Genomic DNA, 19,838 nt, shown 5'->3' on the forward strand with positions numbered 1-19,838 from the left:
CCCTCTGGGCACGGATCTCCAAAGCTTTGAACACTGCCCTCAGGGATGACAAAGTGCATGCTAAGATCTAGGGCCGTTTAGAGCAACTATTTCCTAGGGCTGAGGAGGGCCTGCCTGAAATCCTGAACTGAGCAAGCTAGAGTGTTCACAGGTGAGGAGAGAGACGGAGGAAAAAGAAGTGCCCCAAGGCCTCACCAAGGGGTGCAGGGCTGAGACCCCACTGCATTTAGATGACAACATGTTTGTATGGAAATTCACACTCTTCAAAACACTGTGATGCATTAATGCATTGACCCATCCAGTGTGACCTAAGAATGATTGGAATCCCCTCTTTACAGTGCCCAGAACAGTGTGCAGCCCAGAGAAAACACTGAATGAGTATCTGTTGAATAAATTTCAGGATGAGTGAAAAGAAAGGGAGAGTTGGGGACAGGAATCTGAGTGTCTCGTCTCTAGGTATGTGTGTGAAGGGATCTCGGTTCCAACAACTCATCTCTTGACAGGCTCATGCTTTGTCTAAGAAGCTGCAAGGCTATTAAACCCAAACTCTGCAATTACTGAAATAAATTTACAAAATAAAAGGTAGCTGAAACAGCACTGCCCTCATTTTCAGATTCCTCTCTGTTTTATATCTCTAAGTGAAGATACTACACTTGGAAATGGAACTACATTTTGTTTTAATGTGTTTTTCAAGGATAAAGGAATTCTGCTCCATGTATTTTCCCTAATTTTCCTCACCTAGGGCCACCCTACTTCAATACATGCTTGAAAAAAATACACCCAGTGAATGGACATTCTGTCCCATCTCCAGGCTCACTAAAAATGCCTGGTCTCTGAATTGCTGTACTTCTTATGAATATCTACTTCCCTTCCCATCCTGGCATTCACTCAAGTCAATTCGTCTTTCCTTCTTCTGTATGTCAGAGATTCTCCATCTCTTGTTCTCAGACTTAGGGAATTAATTGCCAAGCCCAGGTTCAGTAACAACCTTCTCCCAATATTATACAATGACAGCTGAGTGCACAAACTAAGCCAGATTATAACCTCACACCTGATAGTTTGCAAAGTGCTTTCACTTACTGCTATCCCATTTTAATTTTCTCAACATCCCAGTAAGATGGGAGCAGTTGTCCTTATTTAGGGGGAAAGGAAAGGCTCACTTAACACTAGGAAGTAGCAGGGTTGGCTTCAATTCCAAATCTCCTGAATCTCCGTAGGTAGCACCCCTGTGCCCTAGGCTATGTCAGGGTGCAGTTAGTCCCCAAGCACATTACATGCTTGGTTCTCAAAGTGTGGTGCAGGGTATCCCCTAGGGTCTTGTTAGAAATGCAGATTTTTCAGGCCCCTCCCCAGAGCTACAAAATCAGAATTGTTTTTAACAAGAGTCCTGGCAATTTGTGTGCCCTTGAAACTTTGACAAGAACTGCCCAAATCACTTAAAATCCGGAGTGTTTACTTACTCTTCCCAGAAGCCTTATCATTTCTTATCTCCAGGAAGACAAGATGGGATGTTCTTTTTGCTTTGTATGCAAATTCAGCAAGATCAAAATAAAAGCAACCTCCTGTGCCCTATCAGTTATCAAAAACAGGTTTTTCACATCAGACACTCCCAGGTTATTTTCAACTTTTATTAGTTCATAAAATTGGGTGTTTGTTCTGTGCTTTCTTCCCTCCTCTTTTTTCTCTGGGGAGCCAATGAACTTTAATAGTTATTATTCCAGGGCAGAGTTACTAACTCTCTAGCTAGTAAGAAGCCCACAAAACAAAGAGGTTTGTTTATGCAGGTTCAAATCCTGGCTCTACCACAGTCTGGCTGTGTAAAATTTCTACCTTTCAGAGTTTTGTGAAAATACAAGATAATGTAATAGAGTACCTAGCACAGTGATTAATTTTTTGCAGACAATAAATATTATGTCACTGGCTGAATAAAGAAATGAATGGATAAACAGGAACTATGGGGAGGAAGGGCTTGAGCAGGAAGAGGCCAGAGGTAGGAAAGGGATAGTTACTGGAGTGTGTTTATTAAATGTTCTTTCCTGTACTTAAAGAAGAGGGGAAGGTGATGAAGGAAGTTTATGGTAATCCGGTTTGAAAACCCAACGGGCAGTGAAGTAATGAAAGTCCCATGGATGTTGGAATGGGGAAATAACTCAAATTGTGCAAAAGTATCATAGAATTACAAAGTACTTTCCAAGCATGAGTATTAGCATTACTGAGAGATGGATGGCAGCATTGTTCTTTAGATTATCTATTCTTTTACTATCCTCATACTGATTACCTAGAGGTTGCAACATTTGCATTTTTAACAAGCTCTGCAACTAATTCTGATACACATTAATGTTTAAGAACTACTTCTACATTTGAAGGAAGAACCCAAAAATAAGTAAGCTAACAAATGTGGGAAAGAGTTTGCTTTGAGTAAGGTACAGAAAGAATTAAATGAGAAGTTACATGAGCAATGGGAAATTATAAGGCTAGAGAATGGGAAGGGGTCCCCAGTCACAGTATTCTCTTTTGGATTTATTGCATGGTGCCCTGAGTTATAAAGAAGCATATTCTTCTAGAACATATTTGAAGTTCATGATGCAAAACTGGCTATTCTGAAGCTCTGCCACCTTCTAAACTCTACCCAGAGCTGGGCATCCTTGACTTTTAACCAGTTAGCTATGAGGTGCAGTGTTGTCTTAACCATAGAGGAGATAAGAGCTAGTAAAGGTTTCCCCTAATGGAACCATTTGGTTATCCCACAGCATGTATACATACACTGTCTTTTGTATAATTCTCAGTATTTTTAAAGGAAAAAAAAAAAAAAAGGAAGTTTGATTAAAAAAAAAAAAAATCAACCTCACCTAAACCAGTTTCTAGAGCATTACAATTTTTCTTCAGACCTACTACCAAGGATCTATAATTTAAACTTGGCCCTAGATGATTAGTACCCAGATTCGATGTAGCTGGAGATAGTCAGGAAAAGTCAGACACTGTTTTGGCCCCCAGACCAATAAACTGGTCTCAGGCTACTTACTGCATTCTCTACTGATGGATAAGAAGTCAATTGATATGCAAATGAATTCCTTTTACATCTGTAATATTTTTAAATATTTCAAGCAAAGAAGAACTGCATGATCATTTTAAATTTTTTTAAAAATCTTTTAAGAACTAAATGGTCTTAAAACGGAAAAGAGAAGCCCAGCATTTTTTACATGTATAATATTTCCCCCAAGGAATTCCTGTAACATTTTATTCTTCTGTAAACTTTAGAAACAAGCCTGATTTATATCTATTTTGCATTAACCTTTAAGACAGAATCCTCTTACATGTTTGCTATCAAATACCTGTTGTTTTTGCTCTGTTTTGTTTTGCTTTGCTTTGTTTAAAGGGCTATTTTTAGTTTTTTCTGCAATAATATTGACAACTGGGAATGGAGATGGGTTATGATTCTCAAGAAATCATAGGCAAATGCCTGAGACCTAGGGCATAAGCTAAAAAATAGTGACTTTAACTAGGCATTCAAAAACCTAGATAGCCAACAAGTGTAGATACCTTATCTGGAACGTTTCTCTTCAAAGACATACTTACTATTCTAGAAATCATATCACAGGACCACCCAAACTGTATTTTCTAAAACACTGTTTCCCAAAATGGGCTCTGGCAAACACCAGACCTACGAGATGCTTTGTGAAGAAAAAAGCAGTTTGTGAACAAATCAGTTTGCAAAGCTGTGTTTTCTGACAGTGAAGATAAAAATAGTAATTACAGCATTTAACTGAGACTCAGGGCCCTAGCCACATTATTATTCACAAGTAAAATAAAAACAGCCACAGTGATCACTTTGTTCATTCCAAAGGAAAGACATAGCTGGCATCGACATTTAAGAAGGAGGAATCTTTCCATAGTATTTACCATAGAGGAAGTAACTAGAATATTATCTCCATCCTTATTAGCCGCAGAAGGCACAAGCTTCCTCTTGGAGCAATACACAGAGGTCTAGGCTCACACACAAATGCTCCCTAGCACATGTTTTTCCCTCATAGCATTTAGTATATGCAATTATTATCTTTTTTCACTTGTTTCTATCTCTTCAACTTAGAATGTAACCTCCAAGGGAGGAGCACCATGTCATTTGTATTTGCAGCTGACCTAGCCACATGCTTGACACACCACAGGAATAGATATGTGTTAAGAAAGTGAATGGTTGGGGCACCTGGGTGGCTCAGTCTTTAAGCATCTGCCTTTGGCTCAGGTCATCCCGGGGTCCTGGGATCGAGCCCCGCATCGGGCTCCCTGCTCAGCGGGAAGCCTGCTTCTCCCTCTACCAGTCCCCCTGCTTGTGTTCCCTCTCTTGCTATGTCTCTCTCTGTCAAATAAATTAATAAAATCTTTAAAAAAAAAAAAAGTGAATGGTAAAATTCCCTAATAAAGACCTGGCTTCTAGGATCTACAGTTTACTAAGAGTCATCAAAAGGATAGATTTTCAAGAGTAGCTAGAAAACTGCTTCATGCAAATGTCTAATATTCTACGTAAAAATCATCAGCTTTTCTTACCAACTTCTCTGCAGGCCCACATTGTATCCACATTGGTCTCATGGAGTTTCATGAGTCATACAAAGTTAGGCCACTGATAAGGGGTCACAGGGATGCATCTGACTTCCAATTCTGCCAGCTAAGAATGGGTCTCTTTGTGCTTTATTTTGTTTTTCCAGGTTCATTCAATTATAATTGGAAAGTAAAAATTATATATAGTTAGGGTATACAATATGATAATTTAATATATGTATACATTGTAATGTGATTACCACAATCAAGTTCATAGATATATCCATCACTTCACATGGTTACTTTTGTGTTTGTGTATGTGTGTGTGTGGTGAGAACACTTAAGATCTACTCTCTTAGCAAAGTTCAAGTACACCTACAGTATTATTAACTATAGTCACCCTGGTGTGCTTTAGATCCCCAGAACTTACTCATCTTATAAATGAAAGATTATACCCTTTGACCAACATCTTCCCATTACACCCAACCCCCAAGCCGTGACAACCACTGTTATACTCTCTGGTTCCATGAGCTTGACTTTTTTATATTCCTCATATCTTTGTATTTTAGATACTGATTGAGATTCAACTACTGGGGCATGAGGAGTAGGTTCTCCATCTAAGCTTTGCCCTTAGTCGTGGGTGCCTGTCCAGATAAGCCTGGGATCAAGACAAAATGCCCCATGGCTCTCAGACATGGAAGAGTTGAGTTTCATGGAGCCCTGGGGTTGGGATGAAGGAGTAGTATTCCCCACAAACTGACATATCCACACCGATTTGAACTGATTCCTGGCCTTCTAAAGTGGAAATTTCATTTGCTGCTTAGTCTTACCTTAGTTTAGCACAATTCCCATAAGAGCAAAGGAACTCAATCCAGAGGCCAAAGTGCTGATCCAAAAACGAAAGTAAAACGAGTAATTATAATAGTCAGTACTTACCTGGTGTTATCCTAGGAGTTTGCACTTTGCTAAGCACTATGCATACATCATTATTGCATTCAATCCCCTCAAACATGCCATGATGCAAATCCTGCTATTGTTCCCATTTTACAGATGAGGAAAGAGAGGCATGATACCTACTAAATCAAACCATGGCAACCCAAGGCAACAATCATAAAGCACTACAGGCCCCGTTCTGCCTTCCATAGATCCAAAATACAACTTAAAGTGACAAAGAAGATGGAAAAACTGGGAACCTAGAAATATTTTTAACTTTTCTAGCCACCCAGTGACCACCTCCAAAAGACTTTATTGTATTGATTTAGCTCATCTCAGATGCACATACCATAGGTCCAAATAGACTCGTATAACTGCATTAGTCATTCTATATACTTTAATCCATTACTTAATGCATTACTCAGATCCTGGTACCAGGAGGGAATGGCAGGAAGTCAAGGTTGGTTATACATGGATGAAACAATAATAGTCTTGAAAACTCCTGCACCTGTGAAGAAACAGCCAGAATTTGAAAACATCTGACTGTCAAAGTTTTATAGTTTGTCATTTAAAATGCTTGCCACAGATCTTACTTTCAAGCACATAGTATCTTTGCATCACTGATCAACTTCTAAATATTCGTCCTCTAATTAGAGGAACCCCCAATCAAAAATGAGTCACTGACATTTTCCTCAGCATTTAGTTTCAGTAAGCCAGAATAAACACATGGAATTGTTACTATGGAGACCGAAGGTACTGAAGGGACCCAGCCTCTCATTAAAAAATTGACACACCAGCAGGAAAAAAAAAATGATGGATGTTGTGGTTATTTTAGGGAAAATCATGTCCCAAATGTTGAGGTTAAGTCAGCCACCCCTTTTCCTCCAGAAAAAAAAAAAGAAGAAGAAGAAGAAGTTTCCGATGCAAATGGTTTGAATTAATGCCATGGATATTTATAACAACAGTCTGGTTAAGGGAACTTATTTGCTATTCATCAAGCAAATGTCCCCTAGGATTAAAGGAGCCCAAAGAAAATATTTTTAAAATAATAAATAAAACGTCTTTTGGGGTGGGAAGCAGTTATATTTGTATTCAACAGCATGACTGCGGGACTGAGACCTCAAAACCCAAGGCCACTGGGACTGGACAATTCTGCAGTGCTTTTGGAAGAGATCAGCAAGACACATGTAACCCAGCTGACGTGTCAGCAGGAGAGCGAGTGTTTTCTTAAGTTGACACCCCAAGTAGTAAATAAGAAAAGAGAAACCAAGAGTGGCCCAATACACAGATCTAAAATTGGAGAGGCACTGACTGTCTCTTTTTTAAACAACTTCCTTACTTGAGATTTGGAGAGAAAAGGTGGAAGGGAAGAAGCTTAACTTTTTAGCATATCACTGGAAAATGCCATCCTCACTTTTCAAAAATAGCACTAGATGAAGAAACGCTGTTTGGGTGAAGCACTATTATACAGTCTCCTCTCCTTCACGGTGCCTCTGGGAGGGAGACCCGCGTGCACAGCAGTACAGAGAGCCAATGCAGGGACCAAAATGTTATGAAGGGTCCACGAAGGCCCCGTGAGGGTGAAGACAGCATTGGTGGCCATGAGCAGAGGGCCAGCATCGGGCTCACCCTCCTGTCTGATCTCCATCTGGAGGCCTGACACCAGGTGACCGGGGATCCTCCTGATCCTGTCTTTAACTATGGATATTTGTCCAAATGTGGATTTCTAAAAATATTTTTACTTTAAATATTTATTATTTACATAATTTTAAATACTGCATTAAAATAGTACTTATCTTAATTATTGGATTTTTGGTTTTCCCTTAAATTTTGTACCTGAGGCAAGTGCCTCACTCCCCTTACCCTACTGCCTTACCTCCTACTGCGGAGGTCCGTCAGGGGCCCTCAAAGGAAGAGCACCTGCTTTCCGGCCCAGGCATTGAGGCACCAAGTGCTGCCTCAAGACAGCATCTTCCACTTAGAGGACGTCCCTTCTCTCAACAAATCAGTCCAAGCAGAACCTACAAGACACACGTCTAAATCGCACCTGAAAGGCAAGATTATAGCTGTGGCTTCAGAGCCCTGGACTCAGACCTTTGTCTGTCACTGGATCAGTCAGGTCTCCAAATTTCAGTTTCCTCCTGTGTTGACCCAGCATAATAAAGAAACCTACTTCCAAGCATCAGTGCAGGAACGCAACGGGGCAGTGACTGCCAATAACTGAGAAGCGTGTGATCAGTGTCGGCATTGTTACTGTTCAAATCTTGGTTCCTCTGCCACTCACTTCACCCTCAGAGTCTTTGTTTCCTCTTCTGTAACAAGAGGAAATAATAGTGCTATCTCTCAAGGTTGCCATGCAGATTAAATGCTACTGTACAGGAAGTGTCTGCACACAGTGGTGACTATTACTGCTCGTAATCATGCTAGCTTATTCTTCCTTCTCTTCCTCCTCTTCCTCCTGCTCCAATTCTTCCTCCCATAAACTCCTGCCTCAGCCGGCAGGCCTCTACTCTAGAGTTTACGTAGTTAATACAATTGCAGTGAGATCTAGAATCAACTCCCTCCACTGTGTGAAGGATCCTTAGGTTGTATTTAAACACAAAAATCAATTTACTAGATGCCATGCTTTTAAAAATGTTTTAAGCTATTCAAACATTATTATTTTCTGCATACAATGCCAAATAACCTGTTGAATTGATTTTCTCTCTTTTTTTTTTTTTCTTTTTTAGCTTAGTTGTTTGGGTATGCTGTAGACAGAACCCCAGACAACAGAAGAGTTAGTGTACTTCGACTGTTTATAAAGGAGCGGCATAAAAATAATCTTTAAAGCTAAGGGAATGTTAATATTTAGATCCATCTAAGGGAAAACAATAACAGTTTGTGATTTCTTCCCTCCTCACTCCCAGGGCAAACATTTTTAAGGGAGGGTTTTATTTTGTAACATAAATTGTTTTCTATATAACCCTAAAGACATGAGTGATTAATAGGGAGCTATAGAAAGAGATGCCCATAATTAGCAGCTTGGGTACAGTCAGATATAAACATATATTTTGTTTATGAAACATGTAGCTTGAAAAAAAATCACATCTTGTTAGATGTCACAATAGGGTCAAGATGCTAAGGAAAAAGCCATTAAGACAAAGATTTTTAGATAAAGTCAAAATCAGATAGACTACATATGTACATACCTGTGCCACAAAAGCCTGAGACAAAAGTTTATCCAAGTTTATTTCTTCATCATCATCAATATCATTATAATTGTTCCTAATTATTACTTGTATCAACTTCGGTATAACATTGATTCTTTTTTTTTTTTTTTTTTAAAGATTTTATTTATTTATTTGACAGAGAGAAAGAGCGAGAGCAGGAACACAAGCAGGGGGAGTGGGAGAGGGAGAAGCAGGCTTCCTGCTAAGCAGGGAGCCCGATACGGGGCTCGATCCCAGGACCCTGGGACCATGACCTGAGCTGAAGGCAGACGCTTAACGACTGAGCCACCCAGGCGCCCCTAACATTGTGATTCTGATCTCAATTTTAACTATATAGACCTTTACCAAATACATAATAACTACCTTGAAGGCAGATAAATAAATGCTTTTCATATAATGGGTCAAGATTTCATGACTGCTTAGTTTATATGGGTTATTATCACTATAATGGAACTAATGACATCTGGCCCTTACTGGGCACCAGACACTGGCCTAAATTCCTTAAATGTATTAAATCCTTTAATCCTTATAAGAATCCCTGTGGGACTGAAATTAACATCCCCACTTTACCGATGAAGACACTGAGATTTATAAATCTTTTTTTTTTAAGATTTTTTTTTTAATTGAGAGAGATAATGATAGAGAGCATGAGAGGAGGGAGAGTCAGAGGGAGAAGCAGACTCCCTGCTGAGCAGGGAGTCCAATGTGGGGCTCGATCCCAGGGCTCCAGGATCACGACCTGAGCGGAAGGCAGTCGCTTAAACAACTGAGCCACCCAGGCGCCCAAGACACTGAGATTTAGAGAAATCAAGTAACCTGACCACCAACACATTTTATAAGCAGAGCTGGGATTTGAACACAGTTCTGTTGAACATCAAAGCCTGTCCTCTAAACCACTATACTAACCAGAAAACCACCCAAGTTGACAAGGTAACCTCTTTCTGTTCACCATGAATATTCACATATGCTGAGACCAGCCCTCCTCATCTTACTCCAGGCATTCATATGGCCCCTTGGCACATTAGGAAGATTTTCACTCAAGTCAAACAACAGTTAAGTTCCACCATTTTACTGCATTTGTGAAACAGGAGAGCAGAGATCTTGGCCAGGACTGCTGCATCTGGCCACGCAGAATGTACACTATACAAATCCAGAGGGAGCCATTCACAGAGTAGTATTTGACAAGTACCCGCTGGAGTTGTTCAATATGGCAGCCCTGCCTTTGCTGCTATAAATGTGGTTTGTGACGCCTCAGCAACAACCAGTCAGTGATTGGACAGGAGAAGACACCTGACCAAAAAGAGCCAATCAGATGCTTGCTGTGTACACACACAACAGAGAGACACAAACGAGCCTCCCCAGTGGGGCAACTGAAGAGGCAGGAGAACTGGGGCGGGGCGGGCAATCAGATCACACACTGCCCAGGCAGAAGCCAGGAATGAAGAGGGAGGGGAAGGGCACGCAGGGAGAGATGAAAGAGTTCATGGAGTCCCTTAGAGACAGTGAAAAAAGCCTCATTTTCCCCTTTTCAAGAATCCCCTCAGACCCAGTTATAATTTTCCACCCTGGATTTCTAAGACACTTTTGTGTATCCTTTCAACAAACCCCTCTTTGTTATTTGCCTGAGTTTAAGGGCATCCTGATCTTTGCAGGAAAGAGAAGTGCCCATTCTTGACCAGACATCATCAAATGGAATTTGTCATTATTATACAAAAAGCGGGCTTGAATCTCAATCCCCAGACTCATGTGTGTAAGAAATGTAACTTTATTTTTCTACAACACAATGGAATTTCTATTTTGAGAGAATATGCTGAAGGGATGGCAGAAGTTAATGCAGGCATTTTAGGAGTCTAGGGAGTTTGAGTAGTACCAAGGAAGCAGGGATGAGTATGGTGGGCATTGAGTTCCCCATCATCCACAGTGGCATCTGCTGAGATGCCCCTCAGCTGCCCAGTCCTGGTCATCATACAACAAATTCACTGCTGTCTGGCCCACCTCCCCATTCGTGCCTTTGCTTTTGGTTCCCCTGTGCTCCTCTCTGGTACCGAGGAATTCACTTACTGCTCCACACCATGCTGGGCTGTGAGAAACTGGGACCATTCAGAAACCCATCCACTTAGCTCAGAGAATGATTCTTCCCACCAGCCAGGCCATGGGAACCTGATGCTGTCCAAAGCCCTTCTTTACACAGTCATTTCTCCTCAGGGAAATATCCAGAAAGTGAGGCGCAGGTCCTGTGTGCATCCAGCCCCCACAGATCTATCTGAGGCTCTAAAGTCATACCTCCCCAAGGTTTGACCTGGGTGAGGACTGGGCACCCATCCTCCTCAGGGATTATCCACACAGAAGCTTCTACATGTGCCCCTACACCCCCTGATGCTTCCTACTCCATGGAATCTAGTCCCCCTCTGAGGTGGGTAGCTTGTCCTCAGTCTTTGGTACTCTAGGCTCATCTATTTTTAATGTCCCAGGTTCTTTTCTCTCCTGTGGGAGTTAGGACTTTGGAACCCTAAAAGCCAAGATATGACTTTCATTTCCTGGGTTCATTCCACCTTTCCCAAGGCAAAGAACCCAGACTGGCCTAATTAACTGAATGGAAGCCAGAACTAAATGACCCAAGAAAATACCAAAAAAAAAAATCTTCAATTGATATTTCAAAATATTGCTCCACCACACTGCATTGGAACTGTTTAGGCTCACAGAGCTTTGTTCTGGCCATAGGCCTTGATTTCACTGTTCTTTTCCTCTAGGTGATGTTGGCCAAGCTGAAGTGGGGCACTTCCAACCTTCCGCTAAGCTGATGCCTCTATGCTTCTGCCATTTCAAATGTGATCATGGTGATGATGTATGCTAGGCCATTTATTTCGTTTTCCTTAAGATTCACCTTTACAGCAAGTGTCACACTGAGAAATCTGGGAGCAAAGTAAATTGTAAATGGAGATTTGTCCTTTTTCCTGGTTTCACCTTTTCTATGAAAGCTGTGATAAGCATTAAGAGAACTTAAGAAGGTATTACATGGAAAGGGGGCCTATAGTAGCATAAATTTGGGAAGCAATGAATAAAACAAAGTTAGAATATTCGGTTGTGTTGCATTTTCAGGAATTCTCAGAGCTTTTATAATGCTCAAATGCCTAGTGTAGTGATACACTTATGCATATCCAAGAAGAAGAATGCATATTTACAGTATCTCCCAAACTTCTGACTATAGATCCCTTTTTTTCCAGAGCATATTGCAGGACTAATATTGAAAACAAAACAAAAAACTTCAGAAACAGTAGCCTAAGGAATAAAGTTCAAACTTCTTAGCAAGGTATTTAAGGCTGTTGCCATCTGTCTCTAGTCTATTCTTACAACCCCATTGCTTATTATTCCTTTGTTACTCTACATCACACACCACCCTTGTTGGGCTATTAGTTGCCTAAGCAGATGGTATACTTTAACATGCTTGAGTTTTTACTTATACATTGTTCTGCTTACGATGCCTCAAAACATTCTCCTTTATCTCACTTCTCTCTTCTCCATCTGAACTCTTATCTATACTGCAAAACCCACTCCATAGGGACTCATCTACCCAGTCTCTAAATCACTGTTCTGGGGCGCCTGGGTGGCTCAGTCGTTAAGCGTCTGCCTTCGGCTCAGGTCATGATCCCAGAGTCCTGGGATCGAGTCCCATATCGGGCTCCCTGCTCCGCGGGAAGCCTGCTTCTCCCTCTCCCACTCCCCCTGCTTGTGTTCCCTCTCTCACTGTCTCTGTCTGTCAAATAAATAAATAAAATCTTTTAAAAAAAAAATAATAAAAAAAATAAATCGCTGTTCTATAACCATTCTTTGTATATTGTAGCACCAATCACTGTGTATTACACATTTCTCTGCTGCCTTCAATAGTTTATAAGTTCCTGGGACCTCCTCTTTGTATCCGCCAGCATCCAGTGAATTGTCTGCCACATGAATGATTATGTACACACTGAAAATTTCATATCAATTTTTCAAACATTTCACAAAATTCCCTTACTTCCCTTCAAACCAGAAAAATGCAGGTGTGAATCTGGTGTGTACCTTTCTCTTAAATTTAGAGTCCGTGTTTGAAGCAGGATTCTTATCAGTAGATAAGCATCCATGACTACTAAAGAAGGGATTCTTAAGTCACTCATTAAATCTTAGATTTTTCTTTTGCCCAATTATAAAATCACAAGTCACAATCACTTTAAAAATTGTATAAAAAAATTGCACATTATCTCCCTTTAAACAAAAAGGGGGGATTGTACTTTATGCCTTCACACTTTATGCTACAGTGCCTAGCACAAAAAAAATATTTGTTGTAAACATTTAAAAAATACTGTGCTTGCTTTAGCAGCACATATACTAAAATTGGAATGATACAGAGATGACCAGCATGGCTCCTGAACAAGGATGACATGTAAAAAGTTATCCTCTCTGGGAGTAATGATAAGCCCCTGCCAAATGCCAGTTCTTTCCCCCAGTCCAAAGAGCTGACCTGCATGCTCCCTGCTATTCCCTGGGCTCATCAGGCTTTCCCTCTGGATCTTCTTTCTTTCGTATTTTCATCTGCCTCCTAGTGCCCAGGCATCTCCAGCAAAGCAGAGACACCTACAGACTGGTGGTCTGCACTCATGTCCTCCTTTACTTGCCCCATTGCCCCTCTGCCATTTCCTCCTCTCACCAAGACTCAGAGGGAATTTGTTCATTTTGCCAACAACTTTCGGACACTTTCAGTTCAGCAAAGAGGTTGACTTACTTTATTCCCTCGTGGGAAAAGAAACATGACATTTTTCTCATTATTAAAGCACTACTTTTTCTTGCTACAAAGGGAAAATTCAACATCATACAGCCCCCAAATGCAACTTTTAATTAAATGGCACTTTTCCTCCACATTTTAAAACCTTCTTTGGTGTGTGCGCGCACGCACGCACACACACACACACAGATGGAGGAGGCAGGGAGTTTCTCACAAGGCTCTAAACACCTCAGTTCTGCATCCAGGGTATTTCAGCATCGGCCCCTGCCCTACACCTTCCCCTGCTTCCCACTGTTTTCCCGTTCTACAGTCCTGCCCCTGGCAATTTGGTTTCCTTGGCAATGCTGCAAGCTTATGTCCACAATGCCTTTGTGCTTGTGATTTCTGCCCTCATCCTTCCAGGCTTCCAAACCCAGCTCAGGTGCTCCCACAGAAACCCTTCACTGACTACAGGTTGCACAGTGATCCCTCTCTAACCCACATGGTATTTTAATGCTATAGTGCCTATGTTTACATTTATTCAAATTTTTTCTAGCCTTATGCTCATTGACCCTCCAACCAGCCAGACAGTGAGCTAGAGAGAGGGTATGGGCTCTGACGTCAGCTGTGGGCTCTGGAGCCTAATTTCTGAGCTACGTGAGGCCCAATTTCATTATTTGTAAAATGAAGTAATAAACACCCACCCTTTGCAAAGGTGAGAGTTGCTCTGAGCATTAAATGAGGTCCAGCATGTGAAATTCCTCACCTTCTTGCCTTTCATCAACTGTCTTCCTGCTCTCCTGAGGGCAGGATCAGATCCTACACTGGTTCCTGGGTTCATAGAATGCCTAGCACAGTAACGCAGGACATGATCAGCAGCAATTGTTAAAGTGCACAGAATTAACAAAGAGCTGGAAACATAATCTCAGTTGGCAAGGAAATGAGACAGATCTTTAACCACTCAAAACCAATGTGCCACTAGAATTGAAATGTAAAATGAGATAGCATAAAAAAGCAGACCAGTCATGACACACAGACCGTTTCTATGCCTAGAAAGATATTTTATTGAACACACATAGAAAAGCAAATGTCCTGTTTCTAACACCTTTGGCAAAGGCTGCCTTGAGCCTTGCAGGGATATGCAATAAAAAGATGTCTCCTTCAGCCTTTTTTATTGAGCCCTGATTAGCTCATACCTTATATTAAATCACAAGGCAGGGGCTTAAAATACTACCATCAGATAGGAAGCACATTTCTTTAGTTTCTATGCGAGCACAAAAGTGCTGCACAATTCAGCTATGGTCATTTGCCAGTTGTCTCATTCTTAACCTTAGAAGACAAGACAAAGAGGTCCTTAGTTTGAGCCCTATCAGCTACACAGTGGGTGTGAGGAAAGTGAATATCTCCAATTTGCATGATTCCTATAATTTCCTATCACTGACTGGGAAAAAAAATGCCATCCGTTCACTTAAGAGGTTTCATTGAAAAACAGAACACTTCTTTCTATTTACTTAAGCACCAAACTAGAATATGAAGAAGCACAATAAATTCTAAACATGGTGCACATCTGGTCTGAAAACCACAATCAATTTATTGCTGCATCTGAAACATTTTCAGCGACTGTCATATAATATATTTTCACACATTTCTAACAAGACATTTTCTTGGAACCAAAATAGACAGGTATATCTGTCAGTTCAATTTCTTGCAAACAAAAGAGAAAATTATTTGGCTCAGATGTTTGTACTGTCTTTGGAGCAGTGTAACTATCATATGAGAAGGGTATTAGTCAAAGATGCCAGGAGCTCAGCATTTACTTCCAAAGAGTGAAATTATTGGCTACACAGAAAAAAAAAAAAAAAAAGATATTCGCATGTATGTACGCATCTTCCCTTTTTTCCCATTCCAATAGAACCATCTATTACATTTACTTGAAAGAGATGTACCACAGTCTTGTTAAGCCCATCTATCTCCCAGTACTATAACACTGGACTCCCTATTAATCTTTTGATCTCTGCTTCTCCTAAAGCAGAAGTTTATTAAGAGTTTTATTAAAAATTAAAATGCAATCGAAATCACGTTAAAATGCTTAAAAGCTCTATATTTTCACCCTAACCCCTCATGGGCATTCGCAAGGAGAGTCACAATGGTATTGAATAACCAGAGAAACCCACGCCCAATAAAGAGGGCTGCCAAAATATCCCAGTATTGGCCCCAGTGAAACCATTTACTGGCTCACCGTTGGCTGCATAATCTGCCTTTAAGCACTTTCTCCTCTGTAAAAACCCCAGAGCTCCTTTAACAGCCTTGTCTCGGCATACAAAACTTTCAAGTGACTAACCCTTCCCTACCCAGCCCTTGAGTCCCTCACACCAGCCATGCAGCTTTGACCTTTCCTGATAACCCACTCAAAACACGTTCTGCTTGTAGGGCAGGCAAAAAATGCATAAAGGCAAGATTATCTGATCTTTGACAAGGTTCATAAACAGACTGGACATTGTCAACCCTCTTTCATACTTCTGAGCCTTTGCCTGTGTTGTTCCCTCCACCATGAATGCGGTGGCTGACTTTGCCTGGTGAATAACTCAGCATGCTTCAGAACTCAGTTCAACTAGGACTTTTTGGTGACACTTTCGCTGACACCCCTCCCTTTGCTGAATTAAGTGGCCCACTCTCTGGTATGAGATGGAGCATCCCATCAACGCTGTTCCAACTCCACCCCACCACACTCCAGTAGAGTGTAGGATGTGTCAGTATGCCTGTCTTCCCACCAGCCTGCAAGCTCTTCTGGACAGAACCTCTGTATCGCCAGCACCTAGGATACTGTCTTGCATAAAGAAGGAACTCCTCAAATACACTGAATGAAAAACCAATAGCAGCAAGCCAGAAAAATCCTGACGGTGTCAGAATGGTTAAGAGCTTTGCTTGGTTCTCCACGAGCAAAACAGAGAATCTCAGAAAAAGGCAAAGTCAGAGTTTTCAGGTCTTTCAACCACAAGAACTGTTAGTAAGGAAAATTCAACTGATCATATGGAGCTAAAGGAGGGGAATGTATGCTTTTACAACCTGGGCCTGCAGTCTTGATGTGAGAATTAGAGAAACACAAAAGAGATGGAAAAGCAGCCCAGAGAAGGGGACTTATGGGATGGTAGTGAATGGCAGACGAAATGATGAGCACTCAACTGCTATGAGGACAGTATCAAGGTAAAGAAGCCAGGAAGGGGGTAAGTCAGATAAGGAAGGGGGGGGAACATACGGTTTACAAGCCATATTATAGCACCTAGAATGGCAAAAGATTTCTTGAATATAGAAAGAAGTACAACCAGGAAAAATGTAGAAAGACTCTCTGGATGTCAGCAAAGAAAAGGAGGAAACCAGGGGGCAGACCACTTGAGGCCCATGAAATGAAGTGACCCCATCTGTGCGGAGTTGAACAAAGAAGACTGCCCCAATGAACAAATATGAGGCTGATTCTGTACTCAGGTTCACAGTCTAGAATTCACACACAACCCCGAAAGCTTCCAGAGAGCTCGGTGAGTTCGAGCAGAAGCGTAGGTGGGATTGCAAGAGCCCAGAGCCCGCAGTGCACGGGAGCACATCGCGTTCTGTCCGCTTCGGCAGCAGTGCAGGTGTGTTTGCAGGAGAATGTCTATCGGCAGCTGAAATAACCAAAAACAAAGTGGTGAATGGCTGCCCTGGGCCAATATGGGGACAAATTGGCAGAGCAGAGTATTGCTCTGCAGACCTCTCCAACTGTTTGAGAATTCTACCATCTCTCCTGAGGTGCCCTTAAAAGGCTAAGTGGAAAGGTAGAGAGCCTTTTAAAATTTTATGTGGTTTCTAAAGCATCTTAATTTTTAATAAAAAGTTCTTAATAACATTCTGGATAAAAGACTATGGTACTTACAGGATCCTTTTTATAATGCCAAAATCTTTGTGCAATATATGTATATATTTTTAAAAAGACCACGGTTTGGCAAATGCTGGTGGCCTTTAACACTTACGATTATTCTCCTTCCGTTTACTCTACTGCTTGATGTGGTGGCCAAGAGCAAATCCATCCAATTCTCTGCCCTGACTTTGCTTCGTTTTGAGGTGAGGAATTTAAAGCGAAATGTAACACAGAGGTAATTTCCAACAGCCTTAGCCGCTGAAAGTGTTCATCCAGCTGATACTGTTTAACCCTGGCTTCTGACACACGTACCAAAGGCCCAAGCATGTCTAGAAACAGGTATCTAAGGCACATTTTTGGGGATGATGGCTATCTGGGTGTCAGCAACTACAACTAAATAAGACACCCACCCCTAAGTGTAGAATAGAAACCTGGCACTCTCTTGTCATTTGAGTAATGCTTTGCAATTTACAAAGTGCCTTCTTTGAGCCTTCGAGAAGTTCTAGGATTCACTCAGAGTCCATGGCTTGGTGCCAGAGCCAGAAGCTTCACAGACTCTCTTCCTGCAGGTCCAGGCTCTGGGAGCATTCTGACTAGAACACCTGTGGCCAGAATTCATTTAGCAATAAAGTGTAGTGATTAATAGCCCAATTCTGGAGTCATTCAGAGAAGCAGACTATAAGCTAGATGGGAGGAGGACACAGGGAAAACTACCAAAGCTAAGACATCAGCTGAGGATGGACTGAACACTGTAGTCAAAGGACAGCCCAGAAAACTTCCTCAACCCAGGAGAGAGGGGGTACCAGAGCATCACCAGGAATGAGTAGTGGGAAGCCATTTTGGAGAAGACCAACATTTTAGGAAGAGAAAACTGTATTTCATGCATCCTAAGCATTAGCGAATTGCTGAAAGCTCAGGCCTACTAGAGTAGATAAATGTGTCATTCACTTAGAAAATGAATCCCTTGGTTTCATCTTGTTAGCTTTTAGTGAGAGAGAAATGTAAGAAGTGCTTGGAGAGAACGACAAAGCTCCCCCCACAAGACCAAACCCCGTGAAAGCAATGGATTTTTCCAAGTCATTAGTATCCGATTTGTGCAATTAGATTTTCTTTTAGCTTCTTAAATTCATGTTGTGGGTTTCAAAACTCTCTTCTGAATTCAAATTTTGACTTTACTTCCAGGGATTAAGAAGTTACCAATATCCACATCAAACCTGAGGTATTGAATGTTACATTTATTCACGTTCACATTTATTCACATGTATGGAGCTTGACTTATTTTCTAAGTGAAAGACACACTGATCCTACTCTATAACTTAGCCTTTTTGTACCTCAATGTTCTCATCTGTAAAATAGGAAAATTAGCAGTACCTGCTCATGGGTTGTCATTAGGATTAAATAAGTCAATGTACATAAAATACTTGGCATAGTGGCCAGCATATTTATTATGACAAGTAAATGTTAGCCATTATTCATATTCCAATGAGTTCTTTGGTTTCTATAAATCATAAAAAGTGATCCTTGAACACACGCGTGCAAGAAGTTTCCAGTGGTTTGTTAGGTCTATGAAATTTGATCTTCCCTGCCTTTCTTGGCAGGAATCTTAACTAGCTGAAGTTATTGATCCAGGTAGCAAGATCCACACCTCTACATGACTGTTTCCACTCACTGAAAATTTCCAGAAAGTATTCATTTCAGGCTGAAACTGTCCATGCTTGGTCTCAACCCAATGGAAACTCACTTGCATTGGAAGATGGGAACAAAATCCATCCCCTGATTTTCAATGGCTAGAGTTAAGGAACAATTAGACTTTTTTCTATCCCAAAATAATGTCTTATAGTTGAAATTTTAAAAACCACTAAACATAATAAGTTTAAGCTTCCCTTAGCCCTGAATACAATAGGTGACCACCTGCTTTAAAGCTCCTGTTATTTTTAAGATTTTTAAAACCTCCTTTGAGACAAAGCAGTCCCAAGTAGAAAGTTTTTTCTTTTATGTCCAAGTTTTTCAGCTGAAATACTCTACATTTTAATAGTTACTTCTCTGATTTTTCTCTTTTAACTTCATAACATATTTTGCAGCTCCGAGGTGCTGTTAAAATGATTTTGAAAGGTATTTTTAACATAGATTAAATGCCAAGAGCCCTCCACTCTACCCACCAGGCATATGCAGCCACAAGTCCTTCTCTTCATGATGCCAAGACAGTCGGATCCAGTGTTTGGAAACATCAGTTTCTCAACCACAGACAGAGCAGGGCCTGCAGCTTATATGTATACCCAGCCCCTTACCCAGTGCCCAATACAATGAATGGGTGAGTGGGTGAATGAACAATTGGGCATTGTGTGGACCAAACTAGCAGATGGTCTACTAAATATTTTACTGATCTGGGTATTTCTTGGAAATATTGTAACATTTCTTTCCTTATAAATACTTCATTTCTCTGACATGAAGGTTTCTTCTCTCTTTGTCCTTATCACCACCAGCTACCAGTAGCCAAGTTACAGAAGCAATGGCTACATATCTCCAAACCCATGAC

At 41.0% G+C, this 19,838-nt stretch overlaps 1 pseudogene; it reads left to right on the forward strand.

The window, feature by feature from the left end:
• The first annotated feature begins 13,013 nt into the window (after positions 1–13,013).
• On the forward strand, positions 13,014–13,112 carry LOC115936917 (U6 spliceosomal RNA; annotated as a pseudogene).
• The last annotated feature ends 6,726 nt before the right edge of the window (positions 13,113–19,838 follow it).

Source organism: Leptonychotes weddellii, chromosome 3 (assembly GCF_054177405.1).
Source record: "Leptonychotes weddellii isolate Sample4059 chromosome 3, ASM5417740v2, whole genome shotgun sequence".
NCBI lineage: Eukaryota > Metazoa > Chordata > Mammalia > Carnivora > Phocidae > Leptonychotes > Leptonychotes weddellii.